General features: G+C 38.0%; 1 pseudogene; it reads right to left on the bottom strand.

Moving 5' to 3' along the window:
* Window positions 1–4,117: 4,117 nt before the first annotated feature.
* Window positions 4,118–5,510, bottom strand: LOC116099683 (annotated as a pseudogene).
* Window positions 5,511–8,841: the final 3,331 nt, after the last annotated feature.

Raw genomic sequence — 8,841 nt, forward strand, 5'->3', positions numbered from 1 at the left:
TATTAGTAATTTTTAAGCTCTTTTATAATGGGACTGATATTTGGTCCTTTCTGACAGTCAAAACTTCAATGAGAACTCTGCCAGTCTCTATCACCAGTTAATTGATTCTACTTAGAGCACATTCAAAAGGCTATAAAACCAAAGGTCATAAAAAGGAAATATTATTTTTTATAGGTTTAGGAATGGAAGAGAAAGTATTGACTGGGCTTATCTATTTGAAACTTCACTAATAACTTAATTGTGATTTTTAACCCTCTGTCTACCTGTAGAGCCATAGCAGGTGATGAATGTTTAGCCAGATAACTATTCCTAATGGATATAAATGAAACATTTTCTGTCATATACTTCTATTTCAATTTTTGAGTTGAATTTGTGTAAACTTTTGATGAACTTTTAATCATGTGATCATGTATTCTGAAAGATTTATAAGTGCTGAGGACAAAGAGGAGAGACAGAACTAAGCTGAGGAGAATTATTAGAAAGACAATGAGAACATTTTAGTCATATCTGAAGACAACTGAGGATAATTTTTTAAAGTCAGAAGAGAACTTTTTAGATAGAATTGAACTCAAGCAGAACTTAGAAGGAAAGGCATAGCATTGGGAAAAGTGGCATTGAGAGCAAGAGCATTACTGTGATGTCAGAGCAGGAGGAGGGAGAAAGATTAGAAGGAGAATACAGAGTGGATTGATTAACTTAGAAAGTATAAGGTATCATAAACACTAAGAGAACAATATGCAGAATGTAGAGGAAAAAGGAAAAAAGAAGAAACTGCAGAGGGAGCAGAAAGATCAGGCAGGCTTCTCCTAACCATGGGACAGAACAGGTCTTTTCTTAATAACAAGACAGTCTTAGTCTTATAAACGGAATAAAGCTTTCTTCTTATAAACTTGGGTTTAATTCATTTAACAATAAAAGGGTAGAAGATTTTTCTCTCTCTATGCAATAAAAATTGGAGCTGACAGTCCACAGAGAGCCTTTGTTTGGTTCCCCAGGTGGGATAGCCACTTCCAGGCAGAGGCTGACAGAGTGTCAGATGGCTTGGCTAATGGAGGAGATTACAGTGGACAATCAAAGGACAGCATACACCAGCTGATATGAGGCCCCCATACAGTAGTGGACTTATGGATTTGTGTTCATTCGGAGATGATGCACCTAACCCTCAAGCGACTGGAGTTCCCAGGGAGTTTAGAGGTCAGGTAGGGTAGTGTATGGGGGCATCCACATGGAGGTGAGGTTGGGAGGAGGTGTGAGATATGGAACAGTCAGAGTGTGGATGGGGGAAAGGGAATGGGATATGGAGTATAAAAATAATTTAATTTATAAAATAAAAATATAAAAAAATAAGAATAAAAAATACTTCCAGAAAAACAAAAAGAAAGAAAAAAGAAAAAAAGAAGAGATTCTACCTCATACCAGTCAGAATGATCAAAAGATCAAAAACTCAAGTGACAGCAGATGCAGGTGAGGGTATGGAGAAAGAGGAATACTCTTTCATTGCTGATGGGATTACAAGCTGGTACAACCTCTCTGGAAATCAGCTTGGTAGTTCCTCAGAGAATTGAACATAGTACTACCTGAGGACACTGCTATACCACTCCTGGGCATATACCCAAAAGATGCTACAAAATATAACAAGGAAACATGCTCTACTATGTTCATAACAGCATTATTTATAATAGCTAGAAGCTTGAGAGAACCCAGATGTCCCTCAACAGTAGAATGGATACAGAAAATGTGGAATATTTATACAAGGAAATTCTACTCAGCTATTAGGATTGAGGACATCATAAATTTTGCAAGCAAATGAATAGAAATAAAAAATATCATTGTAAGGATCTTCCAGTATCCATCTGCACCCTCTAACTAACCCTGTGGCACAACTCTTTGGACACAAATCCCCCCTAGAGAGAGCATGTGTCCCAGGAGTGCTGTCACACCTAAGTTCACAAGTAAGACCACCTCTTTTGCCCAAATATCGAGCCCAAAAAGGACCGGCCAGGAGCCTACAGGGGACAGGAACCATGTAGCAATTGGGGACAGAATTCTTCCAGTTTCCTTTGCACCCTGGAGCTAACCCTGTGTACCCAAATCTGTCCTGGAAAGAACTGATCTTCCAGGAGTGCTGATACACCTCAGATCACAGGCTCAATGGCTCACAGGAAGGGCAAGCTGTAGTCATGGACAGCAAGACCAGCTAACCAGAGATAACTAGATCATGAAAGGCAAGCACAAGAACCTAAGCAACAGAAACAAAAGCTACTTCACATCACTAGAACCCTATTCACATCATTAGAACCCTGTTCTCTGACCACAGCAAGCCCTAGATACCCCAACACACTGGAAAAGTAAGATGATTTAAAATCCCATCTCAGCTGGGCGGTGGTGGTGCACACCTTTAATCCCAGCACTTGGGAGGCAGAGGCAGGCAGATTTCTGAGTTCGAGGCCAGCCTGGTCTACAGAGTGAGTTCCAGGACAGCCACGGCTACACAGAGAAACCCTGTCTCAAAAATAAATAAATAAATAAAATCCCATCTCATTTTGATGATAGAGGACTTTAAAAAGGACATACATGAGGTGCTAGGGGATAGAACACTCTTAAATCAACAAAAATAAGCAAGAAAATCATCAACAGGAAAAAAGCACATCTTTATACTAATTACAATTTCTTTGAAGCATGGAAACAAGGGGAAATTTTACACAAGTCAATGATACAAAGTTACTGAAAAATATGGTCTCAAACTTGTAGATTTCTACCTAAAATGCACCCACTGTAGAAATCCTATGTTTGTGAAGTTTGAAAACATTTTGAACTTATTTCAGCCTTGGTCTTGTATTGTGAATCCTCCTGACTCAACCTAGAGGGAGCTGGATAACATGCTTGTGCCCTCACCCAGTTCTACAGGAACAAAAGTATATTCTAGAGAAGGCACAGGAGGCATAGATACAATCTAAGTACAAGATACAAAACAAGAGCATGAAGTCCACCAAGAACAACTGAGGTTGGAGAGGAAGAAAGAGAGATGAATGTTTGTGAGAACTGGTAGGAAACCACAGCTGCTCTGGACCTGATCTGTATACATCTCCATCCTCGAAAGGTCTGATAAGTCAACTATTAGTTCTTCCTCACAAGTTTGGTTTTGCTGTATGTAATACTGAACATTTTGGTATATCTAAGGCATTTGGAATCTAAACCTCAGGCCTCTGATTACCACTATATCAAAAAAGAAAAAAAGATCTCAGCTTGGAACACAGTTGTGACAGTATATACAGAGTAACTAAAAAGAGAATAAAATGATATATTTGCTTTTTCATTCATAAACAATGTTATTCTTAGATGATTTTAGCAACTCACATTGATGTTCTTCATTTCTAGTCACTCTAATCTGCCATCCCCTCTTCCTCTTTAACTTGATTCTCAGGAGGAAACTTCCTTTTCTGATGGATAACTGTTTTTGCCTTGTTTCATGAGATGTTGTAAATATTTATGACAATTGAAACACTTTCTTTTGTTGGGCAGTGGTGGTGCACACCCTTAATCCCAGCACTTGGGAGGCAGAGGCAGGCAGATTTCTGAGTTCAAGGCCAACCTGGTCTTACAGAGTGAGTTCCAGGACAGCCAGGGCTACACCGAGAAACCCTGTCTCAAACAAACAATCAAACAAACAAACAAACAAACAAACAAAAACTAAATCATTTTATTTCAGAGTGAAAGTATTGTTCCTAATGTGCAAGCTTAATTTCCTTAGTATTTTGTTTCTCTAGAACATTTAATATTTTTTCAGACTCTAGTGTATCTGTTAGTTTTAAAGGTTTCAGAATTCTTTTTTTTCTCATTATACTTGTTTTAATGGGTCTCAAAATTCCGTGACAGATTTTTTGATCAAGTTGTTTCCATTAAAAAGTACTAATTTTGAAAACTAATAACTTAAAACTGCCACACACACACAAAAATGGTCTACAAAAGATTCTTTCCTTCTGAAGGTTTTATGATACATTGTTATGGTTAACCAGTCTTTTATTATTAAACTTAAATGTCTAATTGAGACAAACAATTTTGACACTGTTCTCCCACTACAGATAAAGACTGGGGTGGCAGGTATTAGGGATAATATTCATTTAGCCTTCTGAGCTTTCTGGGCAGTCTTGGTTACTTTGCCAGCTCCAGCAGCCTTCTTGTCCACAGCTTTGATGACACCTTCAGCAACTGTCTGCCTCATGTCACAAACAGCAAAACAACAAACTAGAGGAGGATAGTTAGAGAAGCTCTCAACACTCATGGGCTTGCCAGGGACCATTTCTGGCAGCATCACCAGACTTCAAGAATTTAAGGCCACCTTCCAGCTTCTTACCAGAACGACAAACAATCTTTTCATTAAACTCAGCAAACTTGCATGCTGTGTGAGTTGTGTGACAATCCAGAGCAGGAGCATAGCCAGCACTAATTTGGCCTGGATGGTTCAGGATAATCACCTGAGCAGTAAGCCAGCTGCTTCCATTGGCGGGTCATTTTTGCTGTCACCAGCAACATTGACTCGTCTAACATCTTTGACCTACACATTCTCTACATTGAAGCTCACATTATCCCCAGGAAGAGCTTCACTCAAAGCTGCATGCTGTATTTCAACAGACTTGACTTCACTTGTTACATTGACTGGAGCAAAGGTAATCACATGGCAAGGTTTGAGAACACCAGTCTTCACTCAGCCTATGGGGACAGGGCCAATACCCCCAATTTTATAGATATCCTGGATGGGGAGTTGCAGAGGCTTGTCAGTTGGACGAGTTGGTGGCAGGATACAGTCCAAAGCTTCCAGCATTGTGGTGCCACTGGCACTGCCATCTTTGCGGGTGACTTTCCATCCCTTGAACCAAGGCATGTTAGCACTTGGCTCCAGCATGTTGTCACCATTCCAACAAGAAATTGGCACAAATGCTACTGGGTCAGGGTTGTAGCCAATTTTCTTAATGTAGGTGCTGACTTCCTTAATGATTTCCTTGTATCTCTTCTGACACCAACAATTAGCTATTTCACACCCAGGGTGTAAGCCAGAAGAGCATGCTCATGGATCTGCCCATTTTTGGAGATACCAGATTCAAATTTACCAACAAAAGCAGCAACAATCAGGACAGCACAGTCAGCCTGGGATGTGCTTGTAATAATGTTTTTGATGAAGTCTTTGTATCCTGGGGCATCAATGATAGTCACATAGTATTTGCTGGTCTCAAATTTCCACAGGGATATGTCAATAGTGATAGCATGCTCACATTCAGCTTTCAGTTTTTCCAAGACCCAGGCGTACTTGAAGGATCCTTTTCCCATCTCGCAGCCTCCTTCTTAAACTTTTCAATGGTCATTTGTCGATTCCACCACATTTGTAGATCAGGTGGCAGGTTGTGGTGGACTTGCTGGAATTCTACATATCCAATTATGACGGTGTTGCTGTGAGTCTGGAATTCTACATGTCCAGTTACGATGGTGTTGATGTGAGTCTTTTCCTTTCCCATTTTTGGTTTGAATTAGCAATGGCTTTCACAACACTTGGGTTCTGATGGCAAACCTGTTGTGAAAAAGCTCAGAATTCTTCTTGACTAGAATAAATAATAATAATAATAATAATAATAATAATAATAATAATAATAATAATAAAACCTCCTAATAGTTTTGTACTTCTTCTTTAGTCTCAAGAATTTTCTTTTCTTTTTTCTTTTCTTTCCCTTTCTTTTCTTCCTTCCTTTCTTTCTTTCTTTTTTTCTTTTTTCTCTCTTTTTTTTATAGACTCTCATTGTTCTATTCTGCCCTTCTGGTTTCCTTTGTAACTAGCTAACAAGTAAAAAGTAGAAGTAAGATTATAATTTTTTTCTTTTTTTAATTTTAAAACTTGATGGCTTTGTTTTTTAAACTTAGTTTTGAACAATTTTGTACATGACTACCTTCCAACTAAAACTCCTTTTTCCCTCCCACCCTTGTGAAACCAAACTCAGATGAAACAGAATGTTATGGTTTTCCATAGAAGCTAGAAGGATATTTCTAATTTTTAAAGTTTAAAATGTGTGAAAAGAAACATGTGATTTCAGACATTTAAGACACTTACCTCTGTGGCCAGCTTCTTTGAGCTCTTGATTCTTCTTAGGCCTCACTTGGTTCTGCAACTCTGAAGACTTGTGAAATCTCACAGTTGAATAAGTGACTTCATGCTCACTCATCATGGGACTATGTAGAGTGTGTTCGCTGTTGAAATGTCTTTGAGTGATTTCTAAAGATAAAATAAAAATGTTCACCTTTAAGTAGGTACCTGGGTCTGATGATATAGAGGGTTGGGAAAGGGTGGGGTCTGACGAACTCACTGAATGATCCAAACACTCTGACATGTACTAACCCTGATTTCCATTATGAGGTAGAACCATGTCTAGATTTCTATTAAAATCCTTTATATTTCTAATTGACAAAGAAATTATTTATAGGAAACATGAGAAGTAAAAATTTACTAATAAGTCATGATATTGACACAGTTGGTTATATAAAATATTCAGCATGTAAAAGTTTATGTAAAATTGGAGCCACTGAAAATCATTGAAAAACTTTTAATCAATCTATTTAAATAAGAAAGAGTGAAGATTTTAGGAATAAATAAAAATATTGCTTTAAACTTATTTATACGTTTTGATAAACACATGGATATTAAATGTTCTTTCACTCTTTTTATTTATACATGACTCTCAGAGTTTCTCAGACACTATCTTCAAAAGAATATTTGAAGGTAAATACTTCAGGTGATCTAAGACACATAAATATCTTTTGGATTGAAATGTCAATCAGGAGAGATGTCCAACCTCTCCACCCAGCCATAGTCTACACATTCCTCTCCATGGTTGGACTTGGTAAATGGATTCAACCGGAAAAGATCCTACTGAATGGAATCATCCTGACCCAGAAAGGCAATACTGAATATTCTCTCTCTTATCTGAGTGTCCTGTCTCAAAATCTTCAGAAATGATTTATAAACTTCAGTAACTGCAGGAACCAGAAAAGTAGAAAGGGGACATTGCTGGGTCGTGTATGGGGGCGTCATAGGGAGGCATAGAGGATACAATATGAAGTTTTAATATCAAATCATTCCATGTACATAATCATGTCACGTATAATTTACTCTTCCATGGTATTGCAAGAGAAAGATATATGAAAATAAATTTTGTCACTGTGCAGCATACATGATCTAATGCCCATGAAGGATACAAACTCATAATAGGTATTAATGTTTTAGTAAATAGTAAGTATTTGTAACTGAGCTTACCATTACATCAATACCTGAGAGGAGAGCCAGCAGATAACATGGACAACAAGCTGGACACGTTACAACATTCTTCTATAGTTGTTTTTTTAATTCATGAAGTTTTCTGACATGATTTACTTTTTGCCTTATTTCTTGACCAAAAAAGAATCCTTCTAGTACAGAATTCTTTTACAAAATTGTTATTTTTTATTATTGTTCTTGGGGTGGTGCTGACTGAGCAAAGGTGCATGTATCCAGAAGACAACTTTACAATGTGAGTTCTCTCACTCCACTTTTATTTGGGTGTTAAAGAAATTACCTTTTCACACTAATCCATTTAATCTGGGTCCTATCATGCCATCTTTCAGATGGATAATGTATAAACATTTGACAAAGTTGAACAATAATGAACACCATATTTTCTTCTACTTTAATTTTCTAGCACACAACACAAGTCACAACATACTCTAAAAGAAAATAACTAGTACAGAATTACAGTTTTCACATGCTGCCAGAGTAAACCTGATCTAACACAACCAGCAAGGCTTCCCCATCAATCCTGTTCTCATGTCACACCATGTGAAATTCTCTAGAGCATATTTGATCATTTGGTAGTAAAACAATAAAAACAGCTATTATTTCCTGTGTCTCTACCCTAAAGCAATGCTCGTAGAAGGAATGGATGCCCCAATTAGTGGAAATATTAGCCTTTCCTGGTCTATATCCCTAAGAGACTCCAAGAAGAAAGGCAGAACTAAATTTCCTCGAAGTGGTATTCAACCTCATGGTTTTCTGCACCTTCTCTTGACCAAAGAGAGAAGAGGAAATTGCCTAATGAAAGCTGAGTCTGAGAGGAAAGGAGAGAACTACCATATTTTACCAGATTCTGCAAAAGAAATGTCCATAATTGATACTTGCAGACTGAGAAGATGAGTACTCCTGCAGAGAGAACAAAACCAGTGTCCTTACCAAAACAACTAGAAAAATCAGGGACTGAATTCCTCAGCTCCAGTTTTATAATCGGTTGTTGGAAATTTTCCTTGTTACTATTTTTTTAAATTACTCCTTAATTTGAATTATGCTAATCCAGCTAAGTATGTATTAGGAATGCCTTAAAGCATTCATATTTCTACTTGTAAAGTCTTCCTTTATACTCTTCTAGCCCTTTTTAAACTTTATTTTTTCTTTTATTGATTATTTTATTTATTTACATTTCAAATGTTATCCCCCTTCCCCATATCCTCTCCCCAAACCCTATATCCCATCCCTTCTCCCCTCTGTTTCTATGAGGGAGATCTCCTACCCATTCACCCACTCCTGCCTTACTGCCCAACATTGGGCATTGGGGCATTGAGTCTCCACAGGGGACCAAAGGCCTCCCCTCCCATTGATGACACATAAGGCCACCCTGTGCTACATAAGCAGCTGGAGCCATGGGTTCCTCCTTCTTTGCTTGGTGGTTTAGTCCCTGGGAGCTCTGGGGGATCTGGTTGGTTGATATTGTTTTTCTTCCTATGATGTTGCAAATCCCTTCAGCTCCTTCAGGCCTTCCCCTAATTCCTCCA

This window comes from Mastomys coucha, unplaced genomic scaffold, assembly GCF_008632895.1.
Source record: "Mastomys coucha isolate ucsf_1 unplaced genomic scaffold, UCSF_Mcou_1 pScaffold20, whole genome shotgun sequence".
NCBI classification, from domain to species: Eukaryota; Metazoa; Chordata; class Mammalia; order Rodentia; family Muridae; genus Mastomys; species Mastomys coucha.